This window comes from Bombina bombina, chromosome 4, assembly GCF_027579735.1.
Source record: "Bombina bombina isolate aBomBom1 chromosome 4, aBomBom1.pri, whole genome shotgun sequence".
In the NCBI taxonomy this organism is placed as follows: Eukaryota; Metazoa; Chordata; class Amphibia; order Anura; family Bombinatoridae; genus Bombina; species Bombina bombina.
The window spans coordinates 1,065,550,898-1,065,565,825 of NC_069502.1; positions in this window are offsets into that span (position 1 = coordinate 1,065,550,898).

The following is a 14,928-nucleotide window of genomic DNA, read 5'->3' on the forward strand; positions in this document are numbered from 1 at the left end:
TTATTACAGGGGTTCAAGAACAGTGGGAATTTGTGAAAGGTGCCATTTTAGATGCAACCGCACACTGTATTAGACATGTCTGTAAAAGTAAAAGAAAGCGGAAACCAATTTGGTTTTCCAAAGAAGTAGCACATGCTGTAAAGACAAAAAAGATAGCTTATAAAAATTACAGACACACACAAGCAGATGATGATATGAAAATATGGAGACTCCAACAAAAAAAGACTAAGCAGTTAATTAGGAAGGTTAAAGCTGATGCAGAAGAGAAGATAGCACAGTCAGTAAAACATGGGGACAAAACATTCTTTAGATATATCAGTGAAAGAAGAAAAAATAAGGTAGGAATAGTAAAATTGAAATCAGTTGATGGTAGAATAATAGAAGGAGATAAGCAGATTGCAGACTGTCTCAATGATTACTTCTGTTCTGTTTTCACTAAAGATTGTGAAGATACAATGTCTACATTAAGGGATGCTATGCAAAATAGAAACAAGCTTAACAGTAATCTTTTTACAGAGGATGAGGTTTTGTTAGCATTATCAAAAATAAATGTTACAAAGGCAGTGGGTCCTGATAATATTCATCCAAGGGTTTTAAAAGAACTTCGTTCAGTGCTAACTGTCCCATTAACTGATCTGTTTAATCAGTCACTATTAACAGGAGCTGTCCCAGATGATTGGAGAATAGCAAATGTAATACCTCTTCATAAAAAGGGCAGTAGAGAAGAATCTGGCAACTACAGGCCAGTTAGTTTAACTTCAGTAGTAGGGAAATTAATGGAAAGCCTCTTAAAGGAAAGAATTATGACTTACATAAAGACAAACAATTTAGAGGACCAAAATCAGCATGGTTTTACTTCAGGGAGATCATGTCAGACTAATCTAATTGACTTCTTTGATTATGTAACAACAGTATTAGACAAGGGAGGAGCAGTTGATGTAGCATATCTAGATTTCAGCAAAGCATTTGACACCGTCCCACACAATAAACTTATTCACAAACTATATCTCCTTGGTCTAGATTCAAAAATTGTGAACTGGGTGGAATGCTGGCTTAAGGACAGAAAACAAAGTGTCTTAGTAAATGGAGTTCATTCAGCAGAGGGGGCTGTTACTAGTGGTGTTCCTCAGGGGTCAGTTCTGGGGCCTGTTTTGTTTAACATATTTATCTGCGATATCAGCAAAGGGCTACAGGGGAAAGTATGTCTCTTTGCAGATGATACAAAAATTTGCAACAGAGTGGATGTTCCAGGGGGGGTAGACAAAATGAGAAGTGATATACAACAATTGGAGGATTGGACAAACGACTGGGATCTAAAGTTTAACACAGCAAAGTGTAAAATAATGCATTTAGGGAAGAAAAATCCAAATGTTAATTACAGACTCAATGACACTTTACTGACTGTTACAGACGAGGAACAGGACTTGGGAATTATTATTTCAGATGATTTAAAACTTAGTAAACAATGTAGTAAGGCAGCGAGTAAGGCTAGCAGAATGCTTGGATGTATTGGTAGAGGTATTTGCAGCAGAAATAGTAAGGTTCTTATGCCACTTTATAGATCATTAGTTAGGCCTCATCTTGAGTATTGTGTGCAGTTCTGGAGGCCATATCTTCAGAAGGATATTAACAAACTTGAATCTGTGCAAAGGAGGGCTACCAAAATGGTACATGGTCTAAAAAATAAAACTTACCAGGATAGGCTCAATGACCTAAATATGTATAGCTTAGAGGAGAGAAGGGAAAGAGGTGATATGATAGCAACTTTCAAGTACATTAAAGGGTTTAGTAAAACTGAGGCTGTGGGTATTTTACATAAAATGGAAAATTCAAGAACAAGGGGTCATGAGCTCAAGCTAAAGGGTAGTAGATTCAGGAGTAATTTGAGGAAGCACTTCTTTACAGAAAGAGTGATTGATTTATGGAATAAACTTCCTCAAGAGGTAGTAGCAACAAACACTGTGGGGGACTTTAAAAATGCATGGGACAAGCATAGGGCTATCCTACGAACTAGATAAGTTTATACTGTTAGGTAAGGTGGGGCAGACTTGCTGGGCCTATGGCTCTTATCTGCCGTCAATATCTATGTTTCTATGTTTCTATGTTTCTATATTGTATTTAATTAATTTATTGATAGTGTAGTGTTAGGTTTAATTGTAGATAATTGTAGGTATTTTATTTAATTAATTTATTGATAGTGTAGTGTTAGGTTTAATTGTAACTTAGGTTAGGATTTATTTTACAGGTAATTTTGTAATTATTTTAACTATTTTAGCTATTAAATAGTTCTTAACTATTTAATAGCTATTGTACCTGGTTAAAATAAATACAAAGTTACCTGTAAAATAAATATAAATCCTAAAATAGCTGTAATATAATTATTCGTTATATTGTAGCTATATTAGGGTTTATTTTACAGGTAAGTATTTAACTTTAAATAGGAATAATTTATTTAATAAGAGTTAATTTATTTCGTTAGATTTAAATTATATTTAACTTAGTGGGGTGTTAGGGTTAGGGTTAGACTTAGCTTTAGGGGTTAATCCATTTATTACAGTAGCGGCGAGATTTGGTCGGCAGATTAGGGGTTAATAATTGAAGTTAGGTGTCGGCGATGTTAGGGAGGGCAGATTAGGGGTTAATACTATTTATTATAGGGTTATTGAGGCGGGAGTGAGGCGGATTAGGGGTTAATAACTTTATTATAAACTCTAAATCTAGCCGTTTGTTTGCTAATATACTGGAATATGCTAGACAAACAATTAGTTCATTCCAGTCAATTTATAAACATTTTCTATGGACATAATCTCTAATCATTTTATTGTGTTATTTATATATAAGAATGTATCAACCATCAACATGTTTCAAATATGCATTAATAAATACTTCCATCTCAAAATAAAATAAAAATAAAACCAATAAATTGGTCCCAAACCTGGCTGCTCTCCAGAACTTTATCTCACCAGTATATAATGTCTTATCCTTATAGTGAGAATAAAGCAACATTTCTTCAAGAATATTATTTCATTATACTAGTTTTTTTAAGAAACTACAGACTGGTCATCTATTTGTGGAACCCTCCCACACACCTTAATAGGCAACAAACAATAAATAACCTCCACCTATAAAGGAGTTAAAATTTTCATGTAATAATCACCTATCTAGTGCTAAGTGGTGCCTTCGTAGTTGACCTAACATACCTCAATGGAATTCAAACTCTTCCATACCCTATTGATTCTGGTTGACTTAAAATTGTTATTATATAGCTATTAATCTTTATTTATAGATGAAGGTTTCAGTCTGCTAATAGAGTTTGAAATTTCTTTGGGGTCTTCATGACCATTACCAGAAGAGTAAAAAAACATAGGCTGGTTAAAATGTATCCCTTGGATTGCATTTGATACAGAAAAAGGGTTTAATTAAAAAACAATGGGTCAAAATATTTCTAAATACTAAGAGGCCTATTTACAGTGGGGAAAAAAATTATTTAGTCAGCCACCAATTGTGCAAGTTCTCCCACTTAAGAAGATGAGAGAGGCCTGTAATTTTCATCATAGTTATACCTCAACTATGAGAGACAAAATGTGGAAACAAATCCAGACAATCACATTGTCTGATTTGGAAAGAATTTATTTGCAAATTATGGTGGAAAATAAGTATTTGGTCAATATCAAAAGTTCATCTCAATACTTTGTTATATATCCTTTGTTGGCAATGACAGAGGTCAAACGTTTTCTGTTAGTCTTCACAAGGTTGTCACACACTGTTGCTGGTATGTTGGCCCATTTCTGCATGCAGATCTCCTCTAGAGCAGTGATGTTTTGGGGCTGTAGCTGGGCAACACGGACTTTCAATTCCCTCCAAAGGTTTTCTAATGGGTTGAGATCTGGAGACTGGCTAGGACACTCCAGGACCTTGAAATGCTTCTTATGAAGCCACTCCGTTGCCCGGGCGGTGTGTTTGGGATCATTGTCATGCTGAAAGACTCAGCCACATTTCATCTTGGCCCCATTCATTATTTCATGTACATGGATCAGTCGTCCTGTTCCCTTTGCAGAGAAACAGCCCCAAAGCATGATGTTGCCACCCCCATGCTTCACAGTAGGTATGGTGTTCTCTCTCCTCCAAACACGACGGGTTGTGTTTCTACCAAACAGTTCTACTTTGGTTTCATCTGACCATATGACATTCTCCCAATCCACTTCTGGATCATCCAAATGCTCTCTAGCATACTTCAGACGGGCCCGGACATGTACTGGCTTAAGCAGGGGGACACGTCTGGCACTGCAGGATCTGAGTCCCTGCAGCGTAGTGTGTTACTGATGGTAGCCTTTGTTACGTTGGTCCAGCTCTCTGCAGGTCATTCACTAGGTCCCCCCGTGTGGTTCTGGGATGTTTGCTCACCGTTCTTGTGATCATTTTGACCCCACGAGGTGAGATCTTGCGTGGAGCCCCAGATCGAGGGAGATTATTAGTGGTTTTGTATGTCTTCCATTTTCTAATTATTGCTCCCACACTTGATTTCTTCACACCAAGCTGCTTGCTTATTGCAGATTCAGTCTTCCCAGCCTGGTGCAGGTCTACAATTTTATTTCTGGTGTCCTTCGACAGCTCTTTGGTCTTCACCATAGTGGAGTTTGGAGTGTGACTGTTTGAGGTTGTGGACAGGTGTCTTTTATACTGATAACAAGTTCAAACAGGTGCCATTAATACAGGTAATGAGTGGAGGACAGAGGAGCCTCTTAAAGAAGAAGATACAGGTATTCGAGAGCCAGAAATCTTGCTTGTTTGTAGGTGACCAAATACTTATTTTCCACCATAATTTGCAATTAAATTCTTTCCAAATCAGACAATGTGATTGTCTGGATTTGTTTCCACATTTTGTCTCTCATAGTTGAGGAATACCTATGATGAAAATTACAGACCTCTCTCATCTTCTTAAGTGGAAGAACTTGCACAATTGGTGGCTGACTAAATACTTTTTTTCCTTACTGTATCAAGCCGTCAACCGCAAATACACTGGAATTCCGCAGCATAATTGTGGAGAGCTTGATTCGCCTTATTTATCAAAGGCTACAGACCGGCAAAATAGATCGATGCTTACGTCACTACAGATGTTCCGAATGCAAATTCTGCACTATCTGACTACTTTTGTTAGTTATTAAAAATCTACCAGGCACGCTCGCCACTATTCCGGCCCAGCGTACCTGGTTTTCAATCCGCCACCCTGGAGGCGGCGGATGCCATAGGAATCAATGGGAGTCTGAAAGCAGCAAAAGCTTATGTTCGCTGCTGCCCGATATCCCATTGATTTCTATGGTATAATAAAAGTAACGTTTACACCTAACACCCTAACATAACCCCCGAGTATAAACACCTTTAATCTGCCGACCCTACACCGCCATCACCTACATTATACTTATTAAGCCCTAATCTGCCACCCCAACACCGCCTCCACCTAAATAAAAGTTATTAACCCCTATCCCGCCGCTCCCGGAGGCCACCGCAACTAAATACAAGTTATTAGCCCCTAAACCCCTGGCCTCCCACATCACTAGCACTTACTAAATCTATTTACCCCTAAACCGCCAGCCCCCCACATCGCCATAAACTAAATTAAACTATTAACCCCTAAACCTCACAATCCGCTAACCTTACATTAAATATTAACTCATCCCTATCTTATAATAAATTTAAACTTACCTTTAGATTTAAATTAAACTATATAAAACTATTAATTAACCTACCCTAACTATTATAATAAAATTACATTAAACTATATTAAACTATTAATTAATCTACACTAACTGTTATACTAAAATTATATTAAACCATATTAAACTAATTAATTTAATCTACCCTAACTATTATACTTAAATTACAATAAACTATATTAAATTAATAATTAACCTACCCTAACTTTTAAACAAAAATTACAATAAACTACAAATTAAATTAACTATATTATATATTTAAATACCTAACCCTACTCAAATAATTTAAATCTACACTAAAAAATTACAAAGTTACAAAAAATAACAAACACTAAGTTACACAAAAAAATTAACACTAAGTTACAAATAATAAAAAAGAAATTATCAAAGATTTAAACTAATTACACCTAGCCTACAATAAACTACAAATAGCCCTTAAAATGGCCTTTTGTGGGGCATTGCCCCAAAGTAATCAGCTCTTTTACCTGTAAAAAAAAAAATACAAGTACCACCCAACAGTAAAACCTACCACCCACACAACCAACCCCCCAAATAAAAAGCTAACTTAAAAAACCTAAGCTCCCCATTGCCCTGAAAAGGGCATTTGGATGAGCATTGCTTTTAAAAGGGCATTTAGCTCTATTGCAGTCCAAGTCCTAATCAAAACTAAAACCCACCCAATAAACCCTTAAAAAATCCTAACACTAACCCCAGAAGATTTATTTACAGTTTTGAAGATCTGACATCCATTCTCCAAGAAGGAAAGGTCCTCAATGAAGCGGCCGAAGTCTTCATCCAAGCCCGCAGAAGTCTTCATCCAGATGGCATCTTCTATCTTCATAGATCCGGCGCGGAGTGGCTCCATCTTCAAGACATCCGACATGGAGCATCCTCTTCTGATGACGACTACCGACGAATGAAGGTTCCTTTAAATAACGTCATCCAAAATGGCGTTCCTTAGATACTGATTGGCTGATAGAATTCTATCAGCCAATCGGAATTAAGGTTGAGAAAATACTATTGGCTGTTGCAATCAGCCAATAGGATTGAGCTTTCATCCTATTGGCTGATCCAATCAGCCAATAGGATTGAGCTCACATTCTATTGGCTGATTGGATCAGCCACTAGGATGAAAGCTCAATCCTATTGGCTGATTGCAACATCCAATAAGATTTTTTCAACCTTAATTCCGATTGGAAATCTCTAGCATCATATTATAGTAACACCATTGAGTACAACACATATACAAACACACTTGCAGTAATAAATAAATCAATAAATCAATATATATATATATATATATATATATATATATATATACATAGCTATATCCCTCTCAGATATCTTGAAGTGAAGTGAAGTAGTATTCCAAATGATATATTTATAAACATGATACATCAAGGGTGTAAATATTAGGAATGTGCCACTAGTCAGTCAAATTCATTAATTACGTTTGAGTTAGTTTTCCTTGTCTGAGACCCATCCATTATACTGTTTTATATGTGAGACTCACTTTATTCAACTTATACTTATGGAATCAAAGTTATTTATTTAGTTCACATTTATGTGTTTCAGTCTAATAGTCCTATGTGAATACGGGAAACTATTTAAATATATATATGGGAATCTTAGTATTCATATAATAAAGAGCAGGTGATTCATACATTCGGACATAACTATATGTGAGCAATAAGTCTCATTATGATACTAATATGCTGTACCTTATTTTTGTTTCCCATAACAAGTCATATATTATTGTTCCGATGCCAGTTTAGTTTAGGCCTAAAATTACTTGTGTATATATTGCTAATGGCAATGTGGCCACGGCCCAATGAGAGCTAAATTTGTCAAATTACTGGGTCCTCATGTGGTTAGTACTAAAATTACGTCACCGCTCTAGACTATTTATGGGTAGAGTCAACGTCTATGTCAAATATACAGACTATACTAGCTACAAGTTAAATAGTTCACTTGTATATAGGAGAATAATCTGCCGCCCCCAACGTGGCTGCTACTATAATAAAGTTATTAACCCCTAAAGCTAAGTCTAACCCTAACCCTAACACCCCCTTAAGATAAATATAATTTAAATAAAACGAACTAAAATTACTATCATTAAATAAATTAATCCTATTTAAAACTAAATACTTACCTATAAAATAAACCATAAGATAGCTACAATATAACTAATAAATGCATTGTAGCTATTTTAGGATTAATATTTATTTTACAGGCAACTTTTATTTATTTTAACTAGGTACAATAGCTATTAAATAGTTAATAACTATTTAATAGCTACCTAGTTAAAATAATTACAAAATTACATGTAAAATAAATCCTAACCTAAGTTACAAATACACCTAGCACTACACTATCAATAAATTAATTAAATAAATTACCTACAATTATCTAAACTAAAATACAATAAAATAAACTAAACTATAGTACAAAAAAAAACAAACACTAAATTACAAAAAATAAAAAATATTACAAGAATTTTAATCTAATTACACCTAATCTAAGCCCCCTAATAAAATAAAAAGCCCCCCAAAATAATAAAATTCCCTACCCTAAACTAAATTACAAAGTAATCAGCTCTTTTACCTGTAAAAAAAAACAAATACAATCCCCCCCAACATTACAACCCACCACCCACACACCCCTACTCTAAAACCCACCCGATGCCCCCTTAAAAAAACCTAACACTACCCCCCTGAAGATCACCCTACCTTGAGTCGTCTTCAGCCAGCCGGCCACTGATGGGAGAGAAGAGGACATCCGGAGCGGCAGAAGTCTTCATCCGATTGGGGCAGAAGAGGTCCTCCAAGCGGCAGATGTCTTCATCCAAGCGGCATCTTCTATCTTCAATCAACCGGAGCGGAGCCATCTTGAATCCATCGGACGCGGGGCCATCCTCTTCTTCCGATGTCCTAAGGCTGAATGAAGGTTCCTTTAAATGATGTCATCCAAGATGGCATCCCTTGAATTCCAATTGGTTGATAGGATTCTATCAGCCAATCGGAATTAAGGTAGGAAAAATCCGATTGGTTGATTTAATCAGCCAATCGGATTGAAGTTCAATCCGATTGGATGATTGAATGAGCCAATAGAATTAACCTCGCATTCTATTGGCTCATCCAATCAGCCAATCAGATTGAACTTCAATCCGATTGGCTGATAAAATCAACCAATTGGATTTTTCCTACCTTAATTCCGATTGGCTCGGAATTCGAGGGACGCCATCTTGGATGACGTCATTTAAAGGAAGCTTCATTCAGCCTTAGGACATCGGAAGAAGAGGATGCCTCCGCGTCGGATGGATTCAAGATGGCTCGGCTCCGGTGGATTGAAGATAGAAGATGCCGCTTGGATGAAGACATCTGCCGCTTGGAGGACCTCTTCTGCCGCGATCGATGAAGACTTCTGCCGCTCCAGATGTCCTCTTCTGTCGCATCGGTGGCCAGCTGACTGAAGATGACTCACGGTAGGGTGATCTTCAGGGGGGTAGTGTTAGGATTTTTTAAGGGGGGATCGGGTGGGTTTTAGAGTAGGGGTGTGTGGGTGGTGGGTTGTAATGTTGGGGGGGATTGTATTTGTTTTTTTTACAGGTAAAAAAGCTAATTACTTTGGGGTAATGCCCCGCAAAAGCCCTTTTAAGGGCAGGTAAAAGAGCTGATTACTTTGTAATTTAGTTTAGGGTAGGGAATTTTATTATTTTGGGGGGCTTTTTTATTTTATTAGGGGGCTTAGATTAGGTGTAATTAGATTAAAATTCTTGTAATATATTTTTATTTTTTGTAATTTAGTGGGGGGGGGGTTGTACTATAGTTTAGTTTATTGAATTGTATTTTAGTTTAGATAATTGTAGGTAATTTATTTAATTAATTTATTGATAGTGTAGTGTTAGGTGTATTTGTAACTTAGGTTAGGATTTATTTTACAGGGAATTTTGTAATTATTTTAACTAGGTAGCTATTAAATAGTTAGTAACTATTTAATAGCTATTGTACCTAGTTAAAATAAATACAAAGTTGCCTGTAAAATAAATATTAATCCTAAAATAGCTACAATGTAACAATTAGTTATATTGTAGCTATATTAGGGTTTATTTTATAGGTAAGTATTTAGCTTTAAATAGGATTAATTTATTTAATTATAATAATTTTAGTTTGTTTTATTTAAATTATATTTAACTTAGGGGGGTGTTAGGGTTAAGGTTAGACTTAGGTTTAGGGGTTAATAATTTTATTATAGTAGCAGCGACATTGGGGGCGGGAGATTAGGGGTTAATAATTGTAGGTAGGTGGCGGGGATGTTAGGGAGGGCAGATTAGGGGTTAATACAATTTATTATAGTGTTTACGAGGTGGGAGTGCTGCGGTTTAGGGGTTAATACATTTATTAACAGTGATGTCCGGGCAGCAGATTAGGGGTTAATAAGTGTAGGTAGGTGGCAAACAACGTTGGGGGACAGATTAGGGGTTAATAAATATAATATACATGTCGGCGATGTTAGCAGCAGCAGATTAGGGGTTCATAGGGATAATGTAGGTTGCGGCGGTGTCCGGATCGGCAGATTAGGGGTTAATAGTATAATGCTGGTGTCAGCCATAGTGGGGGCGGCAGATTAGGGGTTAATAAGTGTAAGATTAGGGGTGTTTAGACTCGGGGTTCATGTTAGGGTGTTAGGTGTAGACTTAGAAAGTGTTTCCCCATAGGAAACAATGGGGCTGCGTTAGGAGCTGAACGCTGCTGTTTTGCAGGTGTTAGTTTTTTTTTCAGCCAGCTCAGCCCCAATGTTTCCTATGGGGAAATTGTTTTTCCAGCTTACCGCTACCGTAAGCAACGCTGGTATTGGGGGTTGAAGTGGAGATAAATTTGGCTCAACGATCCATTTTCTGAGGCTAACGCAGCCATTCGTAATACCAGCGTTGTCTTAAGGGTGCGCTAGAAAAAAAAGGCTCGTTAGCACCGCAGGTCTTTACCGACAAAACTCTAAATCTAGCGGTTTGTGTTTTCATTTGTGGGCTATACCAGAGATTATTTCATATCTTACGCCTAGATTTAGAGTTCTGCGTTAGCCATCAAAACCAGCATTAGGGGCTCCTAACGATGGTTTAGGGCTACCACTGGTATTTAGAGTCAGTCAGGAAAGGGTCTAACGCTCACTTTGCAGCCGCGACTTTTCCATACCGCAGATCCCCTACGCCATTTGCGTAGCCTATCTTTTCAATGGGATCTTTCTAACGCTGGTATTGGCTGAAGTGAGCGTTAGAAATCTAACGACAAAACTCCAGCCGCAGAGAAAAGCCAGGAGTTAAGAGCTTTCTGGGCTAACGCCGGTTCATAAAGCTCTTAACTACTGTGCTCTAAAGTACACTAACACCCATAAACTACCTATGTACCCCTAAACCGAGGTCCCCCCACATTGCCGCCACTCTAATAATTTTTTTTAACCCCTAATCTACCGACCGCACACCGCTGCAACCTACATTATCTCTATGTACCCCTAATCTGCTGCCCCTAACATGACCGACCCCTATATTATATTTATTAACCCCTAATCTGCCGCCCCCAACATCACTGCCATCTACCTACAATTATTAACCCCTAATCTGCTGACCGGACCTCGCCGCTACTATAATAAAGTTATTAACCCCTAATCCTCCTCACTCCCACCTCAAAAACCCTATAATACATAGTATTAACCCCTAATATGCCCTCCCTAACATCACCGACACCTAATTTAAAGTATTAACCCCTAATCTGCCGACCGGACCTCGCCGCTACTCTAATAAATATATTAACCCCTAAAGCTAAGTCTAACCCTAACACCCCCCTAAGTTAAATATAATTTTTATCTAACGAAATAAATTATTTCTTATTAAATAAATTATTCCTATTTAAAGCTAAATACTTACCTGTAAAATAAACCCTAATATAGCTACAATATAAATTATAATTATATTGTAGCTATTTTAGGATTAATATTTATTTTACAGGCAACGTTGTATTTATTTTAATCAGGCACAATAGCTATTAAATAGTTAATAACTATTTAATAGCTGCCAAGTTAAAATAATTAAAAAATTACCTGTAATATAAATCCTAACCTAAGTTACAATTAAACCTAACACTACACTATCAATAAATTAATTAAATAAAATACCTACAAATAAATACAATTAAATAAACTAACTAAAGTACAAAAAATAAAAAAAGAACTAAGTTACAAAAAATAAAAAAATAATTAACAAACATTATAAAAATATTACAGCAATTTTAAGCTAATTACACCTACTCTAAGCCCCCTAATAAAATAACAAAGCCCCCAAAATAAAAAAATGCCCTACCCTATTCTAAAATAAAATTTGAAAAGCTCTTTTACCTTACCAGCTCTTAAAAGGGCCTTTTGCGGGGCATGCCCCTAAGAATTCTGCTCTTTTGCCTGTAAAAAAAAACATACAATACCCCCCCAACATTACAACCCACCACCCACATACCCCTAATCTAACCCAAACCCCCTTAAATAAACCTAACACTAAGCCCCTGAAGATCTCCCTACCTTGTCTTCACCACACCGGGTATCACTTATCCGTCCCAAAGAGGGTCCGAAGTCTTCATCGAATCCGGGGAATGTCTTCATCCAAGCCCAAGCGGGGGCTGAAGAGGTCCATCATTCGGCTGAAGTCTTGATCCAAGCGGGGGCTGAAGAGGTCTATCATCCGGCTGAAGTCTTGATCCAAGCAGGGGCTGAAGAGGTCCATCATTCAGCTGAAGTCTTGATCCAAGTGGGGGCTGAAGAGGTCCATCATACGGCTGAAGTATTCTATCAAGCGGCATCTTCAATCTTCTTTCTTCCGGCTCCATCTTCATCCCGCCGACACGGAACATCCATCCTGGCCGACGACTTCCCGGCGAATGACGGTTCCTTTAAGGGACGTCATCCAAGATGGCGTCCCTCAAATTCCGATTGGCTGATAGGATTCTATCAGCCAATCGGAATTAAGGTAGGAAAATTCTGATTGGCTGATGGAATCAGCCAATCAGATTCAAGTTCAATCCGATTGGCTGATCCAATCAGCCAATCAGATTGAGCTTGCATTCTATTGGCTGATCGGAACAGCCAATAAAATGCAAGCTCAATCTGATTGGCTGATCCAATCAGCCAATCGGATTGAACTTGAATCTGATTGGCTGATTCCATCAGCCAATCAGAATTTTCCTACCTTAATTCCGATTGGCTGATAGAATCCTATCAGCCAATCGGAATTCGAGGGACGCCATCTTGGATGACGTCCCTTAAAGGAACCGTCATTCGTCGGGAAGTCGTCGGCCAGGATGGATGTTCCGCGTCGGCAGGATGAAGATGGAGCCGGAAGAAAGAAGATTGAAGATGCCGCTTGATAGAAGACTTCAGCCGGATGATGGACCTCTTCAGCCCCCGCTTGGATCAAGACTTCAGCCGGATGATGGACCTCTTCAGCCACCGCTTGGATCAAGACTTCAGCCGGATGATGGACCTCTTCAGCCCCCGCTTGGGCTTGGATGAAGACTTCGGACCCTCTTCTGGACGGATCGGTGATACCCGGCGTGGTGAAGACAAGGTAGGGAGATCTTCAGGGGATTATTGTTAGGTTTATTTAAGGGGGGTTTGGGTTAGATTAGGGGTATGTGGGTGGTAGGTTGTAATGTTGGTGGGGTATTGTATGTTTTTTTTTACAGGCAAAAGAGCAGAATTCTTTGGGGCATGCCCCGCAAAAGGCCCTTTTTAGGGCTGGTAAGGTAAAAGAGCTTTTCAATTTTTATTTTAGAATAGGGTAGGGCATTTTTTTATTTTGGGGGGCTTTGTTATTTTATTAGGGGGCTTAGAGTAGGTGTAATTAGATTAAAATTGTTGTAATATTTTTATAATGTTTGTAAATTATTTTTTTATTTTTTGTAACTTAGTTCTTTTTTATTTTTTGTACTTTAGTTAGTTTATTTAATTGTATTTATTTGTAGGTATTTGTATGTAATTAATTTATTGATAGTGTAGTGTTAGGTTTAATTGTAGATAAGTGTAGGTATTTTATTTAATTAATTTATTGACAGTGTAGTGTTAGGTTTAATTGTAACTTAGGCTAGGATTTATTTTACAGGTAATTTTGTAATTATTTTAACTAGGTAGCTATTAAATAGTTATTAACTATTTAATAGCTATTGTACCTGATTAAAATAAATACAAAGTTGCCTGTAAAATAAATATTAATCCTAAAATAGCTACAATATAATTATTATTTATATAGTAGCTATATTCGGGTTTATTTTACAGGTAAGTATTTAGCTTTAAATAGGAATAAATTATTTAATAAGAAATAATTTATTTTGTTAGATAAAAATTATATTTAATTTAGGGGGGTGTTAGGGTTAGACTTAGGTTTAGGGGTTAATACATTTATTAGAGTAGCGGCGAGGTCCGTTTAGGGGTTAATACTTGAAGTTAGGTATCGGTGATGTTAGGGAGGGCAGATTAGGGGTTAATACTATTTATTATAGGGTTTTTGAGGCAGGAGTGAGGTGGATTAGGGGTTAATAACTTTATTATAGTAGCGGTGAGGTCCGGTCGGCAGATTAGGGGTTAATAAGTGTAGGTAGGTGGCGGAGATGTTGGGGGTGGCAGATTAGGGGTTAATAAATATAATCTCGGGGTCGGTGGTGTTAGGGGCAGCAGATTAGGGGTACATAGGGATAATGTAGGTTGCGGCGGTGTACGTAGCGGCAGATTAGGGGTTAATAATAATGTGCAGTGGTCAGCAATAGTGGGGGTGGCAGATTAGGGGTTAATAAGTGTAAGGTTAGGGTTGTTTAGACTCGGGGTACATGTTAGGGTGTTAGGTGCAGACTTAGGGAGTGTTTCCCCATAGGAAACAATGGGGCTGCGTTAGGAGCTGAACGCTGCTTTTTTGCAGGTGTTAGGTTTTTTTTCAGCTCAAACGGCCCCATTGTTTCCTATGGGGGAATCGTGCACGAGCATGTTTTTGAAGCTGGCCGCGTCCGTAAGCACCGCTGGTATTTAGAGTTGCAGTGGCGGTAAATTATGCTCTACGCTCCCTTTTTGGAGCCTAACGCAGCCCTTCTGTGAACTCTAAATACCAGCTGTATTTAAAAGGTGCGGGGAAAAAAAACACGCGTAGCTAACGCACCCCTTTGGCCGCAGAACTCTAAATCTAGGC